The 16,259-nt window shown below is 34.8% G+C and overlaps 1 pseudogene; it reads left to right on the forward strand.

The window, feature by feature from the left end:
- The first annotated feature begins 10,458 nt into the window (after window positions 1-10,458).
- LOC108339073 (cytosolic sulfotransferase 14-like) lies at window positions 10,459-15,261 on the forward strand (annotated as a pseudogene).
- The last annotated feature ends 998 nt before the right edge of the window (window positions 15,262-16,259 follow it).

Here is a 16,259-nt window from a genome sequence, read left to right on the forward strand (position 1 = left end):
ACATATAGGTATAGTGTTAACTTTATTTCATATAATTCACAATGTATCTCCAAAAATAATTCAATTCAATTCAAAACATATCCTTTTAAACTTTGAACCAATTTATTGTACAATATTTTGAAGTTATTTCATTTTATTACACCTCTATCCATACTTTTCCCACAAATTGAATTTTAACATGGTATAAGTCGTAGTCATACATACATACATACTATTTATGATGCTGAATTTTCAAACTTATATCTACTTTATTCTTAAAATTGACTTTGTTCCTTTTGGTATATATTCCGTTCAAATATAATTTCCTTCCGAAAAAGATATTTGAGATCTACAAAAAATATATATTATTTTATGCTTTTCTACAATTAATGTTTACTTACAAAAAAGAAAAAAGAACACTCAATATCTTTATATAAAAGAATAATCATCATATAATATGTATTAATAAGCTTACACATTAAACCAATAAAAAACGACAACGTTAAGATGATACGAAATATTATTCATTTTAATGTTTACTAACTCCATAATTTTAATCTAATTGAACATCTTAGTAAAATAAATTAAAATGTTTTCAACTATGATAATCATATAATATATTAAATGGTTAAATATGATTTTAGTTTTCATATTTTTACATTTGTAGTTTAATTTCAAACTTTAAAAATAAATAAATATATATATATATATATATATATATATATATATATATATATATATATATATATATATATATTAAAACATGAGTCCACATTATTATGATGTGAGGTTCTCACTGGGCACACGTGTGAGTGGAGGAGAGAAGAAGCATTGAAGAAAAGTGAAAAGATGTGAGATTTGTGAAAGCATGTTATGTTATGTTATGAAGTGTGAATGGTGAGATTTCATTTCATGTGGTGGGCTTTCGATTCACTTCACCTCGTGGGATTCAAACTTTAAACAATGAATTGGCACATACACAAAATCTAAAAAGGAATTTGCTTTGAAATGATTATTGGTTTGAGCTTTATGTGTATGTGGTTGTGTTGAATTGCATAAACATTATGAGGTTGGCTAAAGTCTCCCAAGTTGGTGCCAGTTGTGTTCCAGACATAACATAATTTGATGAAAATGGAGTTTCTTTGATGAAATTATGATGCCCCAAAGGATAAAAAGGGACCAAATTTCAGATCATAATTGGAAACTTATCACATCAATTTCTGGATACCATTTTTTTGTAGGGTCCTCATCATCACTCTTCTATCTCAAGCTTTAGACAGGTCAAAGATCCTCACATTCTTGCTTATGTACAAAGCAACATATCATCGTTTTTTATTCCTGCATCCTTTACTGATAAAAAGAAAGTTTTTAAAGTAATTAAATTACATTTTTCGTGCAATCCGAAATATATTTCCACTTTGTATTTGCAGCTTCCACTTTTGCTAATCTCACTCTTATTATCTTTCTGTAACATCCTTCTATGCCTTAGCCTCCATTAAAGTCCACAACTTAGGATCGAACTCTATTTATCATGTATACTATTCACTGAAGTACATAACCTTCTTTAAACATATATCATTGATTACATTAAAGGTTTGTTAAAAAAATAGATTTTAAGTATAATTTAACTTTAAAAAAATAATTTATAAAGTGATTGCACTCACTTATTTTTTAAATTGATTTTGTCTTTAGTTAACATAAAACTTATAATACATCTCTCTTATATCAAGATATATACATATCAAATATGATATTAAACATTAATCAATGGTTCAATACCATTCTGATAACAAAAAAAACAATAGAACCGACAAACAACAAGTTTCGCTATAATAAAGTGTAATTCATGTATTGATAACATGCTAAGAAGTGAACTATAAATATAATTTAACTTTACAAAATCGACTTGTAAGATCAATTTTACATCACTTATATATGATAAATTGATTTTATTTTTAGTCGATGATCATTGTTTTTTATTATGATTATTTTTATCCTTTATTGGTATTTTTATTATTACTTTTAAAAAAATTAAGGTTTTAATATATAATTTTGGAAATAAAAGTATTTGGTTTTTATTTGTGAAATATTTTGTATAAGTGAAAATCCCATAAGATTGACGAATATGTCAAGAATTCAATTACAATTCATTCAAGCATATTTTTTAGGCCTAATCAGTTTGGCCTGATTCGACAAGCGCTGTAACATCTCAAAAATCACCCTATCAAATTCAAACTCAACAAAAAAAATACTATAATAATACATTTACAGTAACACCCCGTAACCTCACACTTAACCCTATACATATATTTTAAGCTCAAAATTAACTACAAATATAAAACATTGAATCTTTCTAATTTGGTCTTCCATCTCTTTCTTCATTCGCACCGGATCACGCGACAATCCTTCATCTGCTCCCGTACAACAAAAACGTTATACGATCATCGCAAAAATAAGATTTTTCCGATACATGCACAAATAAGTAAGGGTTAGCTAACATACAACACAAAAATTATAAAACATGCATAAATGCTTTGATATAAACATCATATAAAATTTATCTCAGATATCCTCATATACCATCATACCACAATTCTTACTATACATTCATCCAGATGATACGTTGATGAGCGGTCACGGAAGGTTATGCACTTGTGATGACTCCTACTTTTTCTTACAAATACACTTCCAAGATACTTCATACCATTCACAAGGTTAGTCCCCTCACTATGTCCAACACCGGCACATAGACCAGGACCTCCTGCTCCTCTCACCACATAATTCATCCTTCTCTACATGAGACTGGATGAATTATTAGAGTATCAGGATAACCTCCAACTACGGGACCCTCAACATCAACATATACACTAACAACATAACTTTTCAGAATCTCTCCATGAGATTCATACCATACTCGTTCCTCAACTCACATTATACCATTACAAAACCTCCCCACAATACTCATATCATGAGTAAATGCATGATCTCATATCAATGTCATAGAATACATACATCACAATAATTATCATACCTCATGCATTCACACATATCACATTACATCCTATATTCCAAACATTTATACTCATAGTTTCATCCAACTTAGAATCCAATACTAAAAGTAGAATACATTTGAACGAGAACTGTTCACCAAACTCAACTGGACGAATGCTACTGGACGATCGCTATCTGCCAAACGTTATTCACTGAACACTGTTTGATTAGATCCTATTTGAATGAACGCTATAAATTACTAATCACATAATAATATCGGACGCTTAAGATTGGAACTTAAGACTATCAAATTAATACCGAACGTTCATTACAGACAATTTCTATCTAGGAAAGAACATAAATAAAACCGAACTACCTATCATCAATACAGAACGTTTACGATCGGAGTCTGAGAATACCAAGTCCAACAGTGGGGGACGTTCGTCGAACAGTGGAGGACGCTCGTCCAACAGTGGAGGACGCTCGTCCAACAGAGGAGGACGCTCGTCCAACAGTGGAGAACGCTCGTTCAGCCAGGGTCGCTCGTTCGGCAGGACGCTCGTTCGGCCAGGGTCGCTCGTTCGGCAGGACGCTCGTTCGGCCAGGGTCGCTCGTTCGGCAGGACGCTCGCTCAGCCAGAGGACGCTCGTTCGGCCAGGACGCTCGTTCGGCCAGGACGCTCGTTCGGCCAGGGTCGCTCGTTCGGCAGGACGCTCGTTCGGCCAGGGTCGCTCGTTCGGCAGGACGCTCGTTCGGCCAGGGTCGCTCGTTCGGCAGGACGCTCGTTCAGCCAGGACGCTCGTTCGGCCAGGACGCTCGTTCGGCCAGGGTCGCTCGTTCGGCAGGACGCTCGTTCGGCCAGGGTCGCTCGTTCGGCAGGACGATCGTTCGGCCAGGGTCGCTCGTTCGGCAGGACGCTTCTCATGACGAGCGCGAACGCTCGTCAAACTACGAAGAACGAACGCTCAAAATTGGGTGACAACTTGGACGAACGCGCGCCGAACGCAGGACGAACGCCAACTTAGGACGAACGCGAAGTCAGGACGAACGCTCACTCAAAAGTAGAACGAGCGCTAATCTCAAACGAACGCGAACGATCGTCAACTGAAAACCGAACGCTCAGCGTATAAAAAACTGGACGTTCAGACTTTGGCTATGTTGGACGAACGGTCAGAAAATACCGAACGTTCACTCGAACGAATACTTGGACGAACGTCCCCTAAGACGAACGCTCGAATAATTTGGACGAACGTTCGGAAATTTGTCTATTTGGACGAACGTTCAGCAAATAACCGAACGTTCAAAAATTGGCTAAGCCATTTTGGGACGAACGTCCAATTTGAAACCAAATTGGACGAACGGTTCTGCAGAATTTCTGCAGAATTGCAGATTTCCAGAAACATCAAATTCAACCCTTTCTTCCCAGATTTTACCCAGATTTGCATCATACAAAGCATATACAATCAATCAAACAAAGTATCTAGCTCCCCTTACCTCTTGAAGACTTCCATTGTGAATCTTGAACCTAGAAATACAAGTGTCTGGATTTCCTTCCAACTCCAAAGCTCTTTACTTCTTCTCTCCCAGCAAGCCTTGCACTCCTCCAGATGTAGTACCGAACACCTTTCAATCTCCTCCAAGACTTGCAGAACTAAGCTTCTTTCCTCTCCAGCAACTTTGAACTTCACGTTCTTCACTAAAATAAAGCAACAAAACCTCCCCCAGTGCAGAACCCCTTCCCCAAATTTATTCTCCTACGCGTTTGAATGGTGCCAAAATGAGAGAAATCACGGAGAGCAAACCTGTTGCTGCTCTTCTTAATTTCTCAATACAACCAAAACGCTACAGCACTAATTGTCCTCCACTCCTAATAAAATAAAAAAAAATAATAATAAAAGCATAAAGGACACGGTCCTTACAAGCGCACATTGCAAAAATTATCCAGATCGACCTGACCCAGCCCACCACGATTGGTCACTTAGTGAGCCAACCTAACTCGACTCACTAATTCATTTAATTATAAGTTTTTTTTAAATAAAAAAAATTATAATGTTTTTTAATTCAAATTTAAATAAATTTCACACTAAAATGATGTTAAATTCCAAAGACAATTCAAAATAAATAAATAAATTATCATACAATCCAAGTGTAATATAAAAACATGTACAAAAGGCGAACAAATAAGTTTTTAATATTGATAATTTTTGTATCACTTGTCAATTTATAATATTAGAGTCTTGAATATATAAATCTATAATATTTTTCTCTTTTGAAACATCTTCTTCTTTATCATCATCTACAATATAATAAAAAAATGTTAACTAATAATATTTGAAATACAAATAATAAATAATTAAATTAAATTAGGTGGATTGGTGAGCCAACCCGGCTCACAATGGGTTCAACCCGGTGAGTCGGGTTCTAAGTGAACCGAGTTGAAAATTAACCCGCATAAAAAAATTACAATCCATTTTGACAGTACTAGCAAAACTCATTAAATATAATGCGCCATAGATTTAAAAAATCATATTTTGGGGAATAAGGAACTAACCCTAAAAGAGAAATAATATATGCGCATTCTAAAGGCTGGTGACACTCATTATCTTCATATTTTTCATCATGTTTCTCTTTTCTAGTGCTTAAAATGTTTATGAGTAACTAACTTTCATTGATCTTGAATATAATATATATATCTTCACTATTTATGATTTCGGTTATATCATATACTTCTTTTCCAATACTCTTATGTTTTGTTCTCGTTCTTAATTCCATAACTATTGATTGTTTATTTGATAGTATCTAATTATTGGAAAATAATTTAGAACATTGATTAGGATAGTATAGATATTTCCTCTAGACATAGAGTTTTATCAATTAGTCATTTTAAACATATGAATTTAATGCAAACTTTTGGTAAAAACATCTAAGGGATTAGAGTTTTTATTAGTAAGGTTTAAACTTGTTGTTAGAAGTGAACTTTAAGCCTAACTCAACTCCCTCAACTCCACAAAACCGATTATCGCTATGATATGCTCTAACCATGGCTCTGATACCATGTTAGAAGTGGACTTTAAGCCTATAAATTGGCCTTATCTTTAGTCGATGTGAGACTTCCAACACACCCCCTCACGCCGAGGTATATACATCTCGAGTGTGGGATTAAACAATAGCGGGTGGAACAATATGCCCAACAAACAACAAATATCGTTAGGATATATAGGCTCTAACCATGACTCTGATACCATGTTAGAAGTGGACTTTAAGCCTAACTCAACCCCACAAAACCGGCTTGTAAGGTGAGGTTTGGACCCACTTATAAACTATGGATTGGCCTTATCTCTAGTCAATGTGGGACTTCCAACACTTGTCTCTAATGAATTAGAGCTTGTTAGCTTGTGGTGTAAATGTTAAAGTAAAAATTGGAAGTATATTGTTCATTGTCCTCATGGTGAATTAGAACATGAAATCCAACCTCACTGAAATCTCTGCATTATTGTTAATTCCATAAATTTATTTGCTTTCAAGAATTTTAGATTTATTTTATTAAAAAATCACTATTTTAAAGTTCTCGATCGTAATCATTAAATAATTATGGTTTTATTAATCAAGCGCAAGTCTCTTGAAAAAATGATATCTTAACTTTCCATTTTATTATTTGTACAATTTGATACACTTGCTAATATCTTAACAACTTTTTGGTCATCACTAAGAACTAACATTTTGTTTAGTCAATTGTGTTTTATTTACCAATTTTGGATTAATTTTGTATATACATTTTTTTATTTCCAGTTTTAATGTATAGTTTAAATTATATATATATATATATATATATATATATATATATTTCTTATTTTATATAAGAGACATGATTATGACTGATCAATTACTTTACGATCCTAAAATTGAATGAGTAGTCTAAAGAAATAATTATATACAAAGAAGACTTTTTAGGGAATCACGAGAAGCAATTATCAGATTCCTCGCATCTTCATTCGTTAGATAAAAAAGAATAGGTATATATGGTTGAGGAGGAAGTTTAGAGACAATGTACCTTAGAAGATTATTCAACGTTCATGAAGACATTAAATTTCAACAATATTGTCAGATGAGTGGTGAATGCAATCAACATGGAGATGAAGTTTGCTCTTATGCATTTAGCATATAATAATCAGTTTCAAAGGTTAATTTATAAGAAATCATACACCCACTTGACTACATTTTTGGAGATTTGTAACACCGTCAAAGCTATAAAGCACATGGTGCAGTTGAGCTTATGGATCCAAGCTCTAAAAATTCATTAAGAAGTTGGGTCGTTAATGGGCTTATGGATCCAACCTTTGAAAATCTAGAAAGAAGTTGGATCGTTAATGGGCTTATGGATCCAACCTTTGAAATCCATAAAGAAGTTGAGGCAAAACTACCAATCTCTATTTTATCTCTATCAAAATCAAATTAAATAAGATTTTTACAAAATTACCAATAAATTTCTTAAACTTAAACTTATCCTAACACTCACCACGATGATATTGTGCTATTTGCTCACCCCTCACTCACATATTCCTCTTTTAATTTATGCACCTGCATCAATGGACACCTCACACACAAGGGAGACACGAAGATAAAGAAAGACAATCAAAGGAAGGAATACATAAATTGTTGGAGAGAAAAAAAGTATTTCTCATTTCCAGTATTTACACAAAGTACATGTATACACGCGAGTAAAATAGTTTTGTTATTCTAATTATAAATAGAACCCTAGATTTGTTGGATTACACTATTCAACACGTTTAGTTACAATATTTTTATTTTTCCTTTTCTTACCACGATCACCTCTAAATTGTAGTTTATTACGGTCGTAAACATAAATTGTTGCACTTGTGGTTACTTTTTATTTGTCATCTATAAAGTTATAATAAAGAGAATGTAATGACACATAAATGTAAATTAAAATAAAAAACTAAAAAGTGTATAATTACCAACTCACTAAAAATTACATTAAAAGTAAAAAATTAAAGAAATTGATATTTTCTCTGGTCGACGTGGGTGGAATAGAAATGTCAAACAAGAAATATCGTTAGGATAAGTTCTAACTTGACTTTGATACCATATTAGAAAGTGAGTTTTTAAGTCTAACTCAACTTCACACAACTGGCTTGTAAGGTGAGGTTTGCACTTCACTTATATATTATAAATTGACCTTTTTTCTAGTCGATGTAGGACTTCTACCAAACTTTAAACTTACTAAGTAATCACGTGAGACTCACAAATAACGATAAACTGAATTATGATATGAGTAACCTGTTGAAGATAATTCGTATCAAAGTTGGTTCAACTTAATTAAAATATTATGAAAAAAAATCATTTTAAAAGTACCAAAGAAGATGAAAGGAATATTTTTAAAGCAAAATCTTAAACATTAAAAAGAATATATGTTATCTTCACCATAATAAAGGAACTTCAATGTTAGCAAAGTTACACTATAACCAATATTTATCTATAATAATATTTTATTTTATCAGTAAAAATAAAATTAATAAAATTAATAGAACCCTTTTATATCAAACACAGAATTTTTATTACTTAAAAAACCCAATAAAATGCTCTAAGGTGTATAAAAACAAATCACATACATGTAGAATTTTGTCCAGTAAACCTTCAGCACAACCAAATCATTTATGTGGTCATCCCCTAAAAAGAGGAAGAATAAATCACACTAATTTGCAATAAGAACTGTACTGATAGGTCCTCCCGGCATAAGACACGCCCGCCCAGTAATCCGGACGTCCGCCAAATAGTCTAGGACCGTCCGTCCTTAGAAACCGGACGACCGTCGAAGGACGTCCGCCCAGGAATCAGGACCGAACGAGCGGCCAACCATCTCAGAGGTGGACGTCCGCCCGAGGAGTGGACGTCCGCCCAAGAGCTGGACGTCCGCCCAATGTGGAACGTCCGCCCGAGGAATGGACGTCCGCCCAAGAGCTGGACGTCCGCCCAGTGTGGAACGTCCGCCAGTATGGAACGTCCGCCCAAGGAGTGGACGTTCGCCCAAGAGCTGGACGTCCGCCCAAGAAGTAGCACGTCCGCCGCCCAAAGAGAGGACATCCGCCCAGAGTAGGACGTCCGCCCAGAGGAGGACGTTCGCCCAAGAGCTGGACGTTCGCCCAAGGGTTGGACGTCCGCCCAAGGAATCAACGTCCGCCCAAGAGCTGGACGCCCACCTAGGGTAACATCCCCGACCGACCATCATTCCCAACCGACGCACTTCGCTGATTACACGGTTAAATGCTAATGACACATTAAGTCCTTAATAAAGATTAAGGTATTATTGGGCCGTTTCGAGGCCCCCAAAAGGTAAAAGCCCATTACGATCAGTATAAATAAAGGTCTCAGGTATGTTTTCTAGAGACATGGCTTAGAACGCAACACATGCATGCATTATTGAACGCCCTGTCATATTACTGACTTGAGCGTCGGAGTGCCTTTAGCAGGTACTCGGCCCCTCCCCACTGGGAGGGTGGAGCAGCGCTAAGGAGAGGGAGGACGCCCGTCCAGCTTGGAACAGAGAGGGAAGGACCATCCGTCCGGATTGGAGGACGTCCGCCCAGTTTGGAGCATAGAGCGATCGTTCATCTCGGTGCCGCCCGCCAGTGAAGCTTGCGTCGGTTCGTGACCACTCATCCGCCCGGCTTCAGCATTCGTCGTCCGCCCGTCCGCCTTCAACAGTAAGCTCGTGTGTTTTTGCAGGGTCCGCCCGGACACCGTCGAAACAAGAACTAAAAAAGTCAGCCTTTGGTATGTGATGAATAAACATATATCTATAATAAATATTATGATCCTAAATTAATATTTCCTTTTCTCCCTCATTTATGAAAATATATAAGATGTTAACCTTTATCTTTATAATAAAACAATATTCTTTTGGTGTGGTAAATGAAAATAAATATCATATATTACACAATTCAAAACATGATTGACAAAAGAAGGAAAAATTTACAATTTTAAAGAGTAAAACCGAGTGTTGCCGTATTTGTATGTACAAAGAATATATTTGATCCTAAATATTAATATAAATATAATACATGACGAAAAATTCATGATTTATATGGACAAAGAATAATGTTTTACCTTAAATGTATAAATACATAATAAAACATTCAAGCCATAAACTATATATGAATAACATGGTAATTAAAGTACGTGGGAAAATGTAGAATACATATTTAATAGCAAGAGCACCAACGTAAAAAACACAATTAAAAATATAAATATTTAAATATTGGATAAATAATTGGTTCAATACAATAAATGTTGAAATAATTAATTTTTAAGATAATAATAAAAAATTATAATCTTAGTAAAAATTGAAATAATTAAAAATCTTATTCGGTAATTGAGTTCAAATAAATTTATTACTAAAATACATTTATTTAAAAACTATAACTTTTTTTTAATTATAAACTAAAAACAATATAAAATTACTTAAAAATCTTTGGCACTCACACTCCATTCCCTCTCTCCCAACTCAATCAAGGACTCTTCTTGCAAGATAATCTACATCTGCAGACACCCTTTTGACAATTTTGTTTCTGCATGGACTTACTTCAACAAAGTTAGGCCACTTTCTTTACCTGCAGTAACAAAGGAGGAAGCTTTTGAGATGTACTGCAATGGGTAATGGATTATGGTCCATGGTGGAGTCACATGCTAGGTTTTTGGAATGAGAGTGTAGCCAGACCAGACAAAGTTATGTTCTTGAAGTACGAGGATCTTAAGGACAACCCAGGTTTTCATGTCAGGAGAATTGGAGAGTTTTTAGGTTGTCCTTTCACCGAGGAAGAGGAGAGCAATGGAGTGATTGAAAGCATAATCAAGTTCTGCAGTTTTGAGAAGATGAAGGATTTGGAAGTGCATAAATCTGGAGTGATAGGTGTTAAGATATGCCAAATATTCTATTAAAGGATATTAGGCAATCAAATATTGTGTTAGTTATAATTTAGATATTATTATAATTTGTGCAGATTTGTGCACCTGTCATTCCTTTAATAGATGAAGGATTATAGGATCCTTAAATGTATATATATGATACTCTACTCTTTGAAATAATACATCAGAATTATTCTTTAAATCTTTTATTATGGTATCAGAGCCATGGTTAAAACCTATCCTAGCGAGTTCTAAGTGGGCATTCTATTCTTCTATTCCACCCGCTATCGGGTCGTTATCGGACCACCCAATTTCTACTATCACGCACGAGATGTCTATACCTCGGCGTGAAGGGGGTGTGTTGGAAGTCCCACATCGACTAGAGATAAGGTCAATTCTTAGTTTATAAGTGGATGCAAACCTCACCCTACAAGCCGGTTTTGTGGGGTTGAGTTAGGCTTAAAACCCACTACTAACATGGTATCAGAGCCAACACTGATATCCTCTAAGATATAGGAATCAGTGCCTTTTTTCATTAAATATTTATGATGACTTCTTCTGATGACAATCAATCGGAGAAACATGATTCTGGAACTTCCGCTGCTTCCAAGAGTTATATTTCTACGGCTGGCGGATTTGTGACCAAGTCAGGTATATCTAACTCTGCCCTTAATCTTTCTGTTGTTACTAAGGATAGTGATTGGATAATTGATTCGGGTGCTACTGATCATATGACTTGTGATCCTCATATATTTACTAATTTTTCCTCTAATTGTTCTAAAACTGTTATTATTAATGCCAATGGGGTCTCATCTCCTATTGAAGGTATAGGTACTATATCCCTCTCACCCTCCTTATCGATTCCGGATGTTTTATTTGTTCCTACATTAAACTGTAATCTTATCTCCGTCAGCAAGTTAACCAAATCACATTCTTGTGTTGCCTTATTTTACCCAACCCACTGTCTTTTTCAGAACATCCATTCCAAGGAGAAGATTGCTAGTGGTAGAGAGAGTGAAGGACTGTATTATCTTGAAAATGTCTCACAATCAAACCATAAAAAAGGATTGACTTGTCTTGCGAACGATCACATACAAGATAAAAACAAAAAAGAAATTTGGTTGTGGCATAGACGGTTGGGACATCCCTCTTTTGGTTATTTAAAAAAATTATTTCCATCACTATTTCATAAATGCAATATTTCTGATTTTTTTTGTGAAACTTGTGTTTTGGCAAAAACTCATCGTGTTGTGTTTCCTTTAAGCAATAACAAAACTAATTTTCCTTTTTCATTAATTCACACAGATGTTTGGGGCCCTGCCCCGCAATCTACACATAATGAAAAAAAATGGTTTATCAGTTTTGTTGATGATTGTACTCGGGTAACCTGGGTATATTTGCTTAAATATAAAAGTGATGTGTGTGATGTGGTTCGTTCCTTCTATCATTTTATTGTTACACAATTTAACACATCTATTAAGGTCATTCGATCAGACAATGGAGGAGAATATTTTAAGACTGAATTAATAGAGTTCATGAACTCTAAAGGCATCTTGCATCAAACTACATGTCCTTATTCACCACAACAAAATGGAGTGGCTGAGAGGAAAAATAGACATATATTAGGGGTGACAAGATCACTTTTGATAGATGGTAATGTCCCATCTCATTTATGGGGTGAGGCTGTGAGCTCTGCCGTTTATTTAATTAATCGAACTCCTTCTAGTGTGCTTAACTTTCGAAGGCCTTTTGATGTGTTTTCTGATCATTGTATCCTTCCTCCCATAGTTTATTTACCACCTCATATTTTTGGATGTGTTATATATGTTCACTTACACCCACATCAACGTACAAAGCTTGAAGAACGAGCGATCAAATGTGTTTTTGTTGGGTATGGATCAACTCAAAAAGGTTATCGTGCTTACCATCCACCATCAAGGAAATTTTATATTTCTATGGATGTGACATTTAATGAGCATGAATTTTTTTATGTTGATTCTCCACTTCAGGGAGGCAATGAAAGTGAAGTGCATAATCATGATGTTGGTATGTTTGATTGTGAAGATAAATTATTGTGTGAGGATCATTCTAAAGGAAGTGAGCCAATCCTAAATATGGACCCTTCTTTTCTGGATAATACAGTGTCTTCTGATCATAACCAATTGGCTCAATCTTCTCCACAGGTTCAACTTGACTCTTCAGAGGTACCTTCTGATCCTATCTCTGATAATACTAATTTAGATGGAATTGATTCTTGTCTGCGTGAGACCACCAGCACACCAAACACTGAGTCTACTACTGTTCAATATATTCTTCCACCTCGTTCTAACCGTGGTCAACCTCCAGTTAAATATGAACCAGACCTCCAAGCCAAAGTTAAATATCCCATTAGTAAATATGTGTCATCTCACAGGTTATCTCAGTCATATGCATCATTTGTATCTCAATTATCTTTAATTTCTATTCCTAGTAATGTACATGAAGCTTTGGTAGATCCTAGATGGGCCAAAGCAATGGTTGAGGAGATGGCAGCTTTAGAAAAAAACAACACTTGGGATCTTGTGTCCTTACCAAAAGGGAAGAAAACTGTGGGCTGTAAATGGGTCTTTACAATTAAGCATAAAGCTGATGGAACTATTGAGAGGTATAAAGCACGACTTGTGGCTAAAGGTTACACTCAATCTTATGGTGTAGATTACCAAGAGACGTTCGCACCAGTAGCCAAACTCAATACTGTGAGAATACTTTTGTCGCTAGCTGCAAACCAAGATTGGCCTCTTCTACAATTTGATGTGAAAAATGCTTTCCTACACGGAGAAATTTCAGAAGAAATTTATATGGATTCTCCACCAGGCATGACTGATTCAATTGGAATGAAGGTTTGCAAATTAAAGAAGGCTTTATATGGATTAAAACAATCCCCAAGAGCATGGTTTGGAAGGTTTACCAAGTTTATGAAGGCTTTTGGCTATAGAGCAAGTAACTCTGATCACACCTTATTTTTTAAGAGAGGAAAAGGAAAAATTACAGCTTTGATTATATATGTAGATGACATGATTGTTACAGGAAATGACCAAGATGAGATTTCTAGTTTACAACAATACCTTGCATCTGAATTTGAGATGAAACAGCTTGGAAACCTCAAATATTTTTTGGGTATTGAAGTAGCTAGATCAAAACATGGTATTTTTCTATGCCAAAGAAAATATACTATTGATTTACTGTCGGAAACTGGGCTGCTTGGGAGTAAACCAGCTGATACACCAATTGAACAAAATCATAAACTCTTTCAATGCTCAGATTCAGCAAGCATAGACAGAGGAAGATACCAAAGGCTGGTAGGAAAATTAATTTATTTGTGCCATACACGTCCAGATATCACCTATGCAGTGAATGTTGTTAGTCAATTTATGCATGACCCACGAAAGCTTCATATGGATGCTGTTGAAAGGATTTTGAGATATTTGAAGTCCGCTCCTGGAAAAGGAATTTTGTTCTCAAATCATGAAAACTTAAAGGTAGAAGGGTACACTGATGCAGATTGGGCAGGTTCAAAAGATGATAGAAGATCTACCTCTAGATACTTTACCTTTGTAGGAGGGAATCTTGTAACTTGGAGGAGTAAAAAACAACCTGTAGTAGCAAGATCTAGTGCTGAAGCAGAATTCAGAGGCATGACACTAGGTGTATGTGAACTTTTGTGGATTAAAAATGTGCTATCAGATTTGGGCTTTACACAAAATGAAGCTATGAGTTTGTATTGTGACAATACTTCGACTATAGCAATTGCTCACAATCCTGTGCAACATGATAGAACAAAGCATGTGGAGATTGATAGACATTTCATCAAAGAGAAGCTTGAAGCTGGAATAATTTCATTTCCTTTTGTAAGATCAGAATTGCAGTTGGCTGATGTTCTCACCAAAGGAGTATCAAGAAGATTGTTTAATGAGTCTCTATTCAAGTTGGGAATGTGTGATATCCATGCACCAACTTGAGTGGGGGTGTTAAGATATGCCAAATATTCTATTAAAGGATATTAGGCAATCAAATATTGTGTTAGTTATAATTTAGATATTATTATAATTTGTGCAGATTTGTGCACCTGTCATTCCTTTAATAGATGAAGGATTATAGGATCCTTAAATGTATATATATGGTACTCTACTCTTTGAAATAATACATCAGAATTATTCTTTAAATCTTTTATTAATAGGTAGAGGTAGCATTGAGAAAAATAACTTCTTTAGAAAAGGAGAAAAAGGAGATTGGGTGAACTATTTTTCCCCACCAATGGTAGAAAAACTATCCAAAATTGTCGAAGAAAAACTAAGTGATTCAGGTTTATCATTTAAGAAGTTTTCTTAAAATTGTTGATTGGTTTAGGGTTACCTCCTACACAAAGGTAAAACTATTAATTGTAGTTTCAATGTCTATTACAAATCTTATTAATTGCAGTTTTTCCTTTTGCTAAATAAAGTTGAGGTTTTCATAAGTTGTAGAAGAAAATGGTTACCTTTATTGTTAACATCCATGCTCATTTCAATGGATATTGTGTGAAATAAAGGTTTTATTGTTTCATGTCTCTATATATGTTGAATTCTATAAGGGTTTATCTTTTGCAAAACTTCATTCTCTAGTTGGAGTTTTGAACTAAAGTTATATGATATAATTCTTTGTTTAGTTAAAAGGAAGTAATTAATGCTAATATCTTTATACTGAAGTGTATCATTAAAATGGATTTTGTGTGTATTGTCATAAAAATGATATGTTTTTTTTTTTACATCAGCAAGTTGAAATTTACTACCTAGGAAATCAACATTTGTTTTCTTTTTATTTCTTTTATGTTTCTTTACAAAAATTCTTCATTTTTAATTTGATTTCTACCTTCATATTTTTACAAAAATCAACAAGTGGAAATTTTTACATCATATTTTACACATTGGATTTTTTACATCATATATATTACATCCAATACACTTCTAATCCTAAAAGGAGAAGAAAAGTTGATGGAAGCAACCTCCACGTTCAAGATTGGAGCAGCTTCTCAGACCAGAAGTGGTAGCGGAATGAAAATCACGGATGAAGTTGGCGGTGCTTGCAAGGTGTTTGTGAAAATGCGTTGCTGGGTTTGGATGTGTGTGAAGTGAGTTTCTAGCTCAAATGGCCTTCCAGCAAGGAATGAAGCTAGAGGAAGACAAGCTAAAGCAGCTATAAGTTTGTGAACTTGAAGAAGTAGTACTTCAACAGCATAACACTATATCAATTCAAGTTAAGATTTACAATGAATCAAGCTCTCTTCTATAGATGAAGATAAGCTTGGAAACATGCAAGGAAAGTTGCCTATTTACAACGTGCATGAAGCA

Source organism: Vigna angularis, chromosome 5, assembly GCF_016808095.1.
Source record: "Vigna angularis cultivar LongXiaoDou No.4 chromosome 5, ASM1680809v1, whole genome shotgun sequence".
In the NCBI taxonomy this organism is placed as follows: Eukaryota; Viridiplantae; Streptophyta; class Magnoliopsida; order Fabales; family Fabaceae; genus Vigna; species Vigna angularis.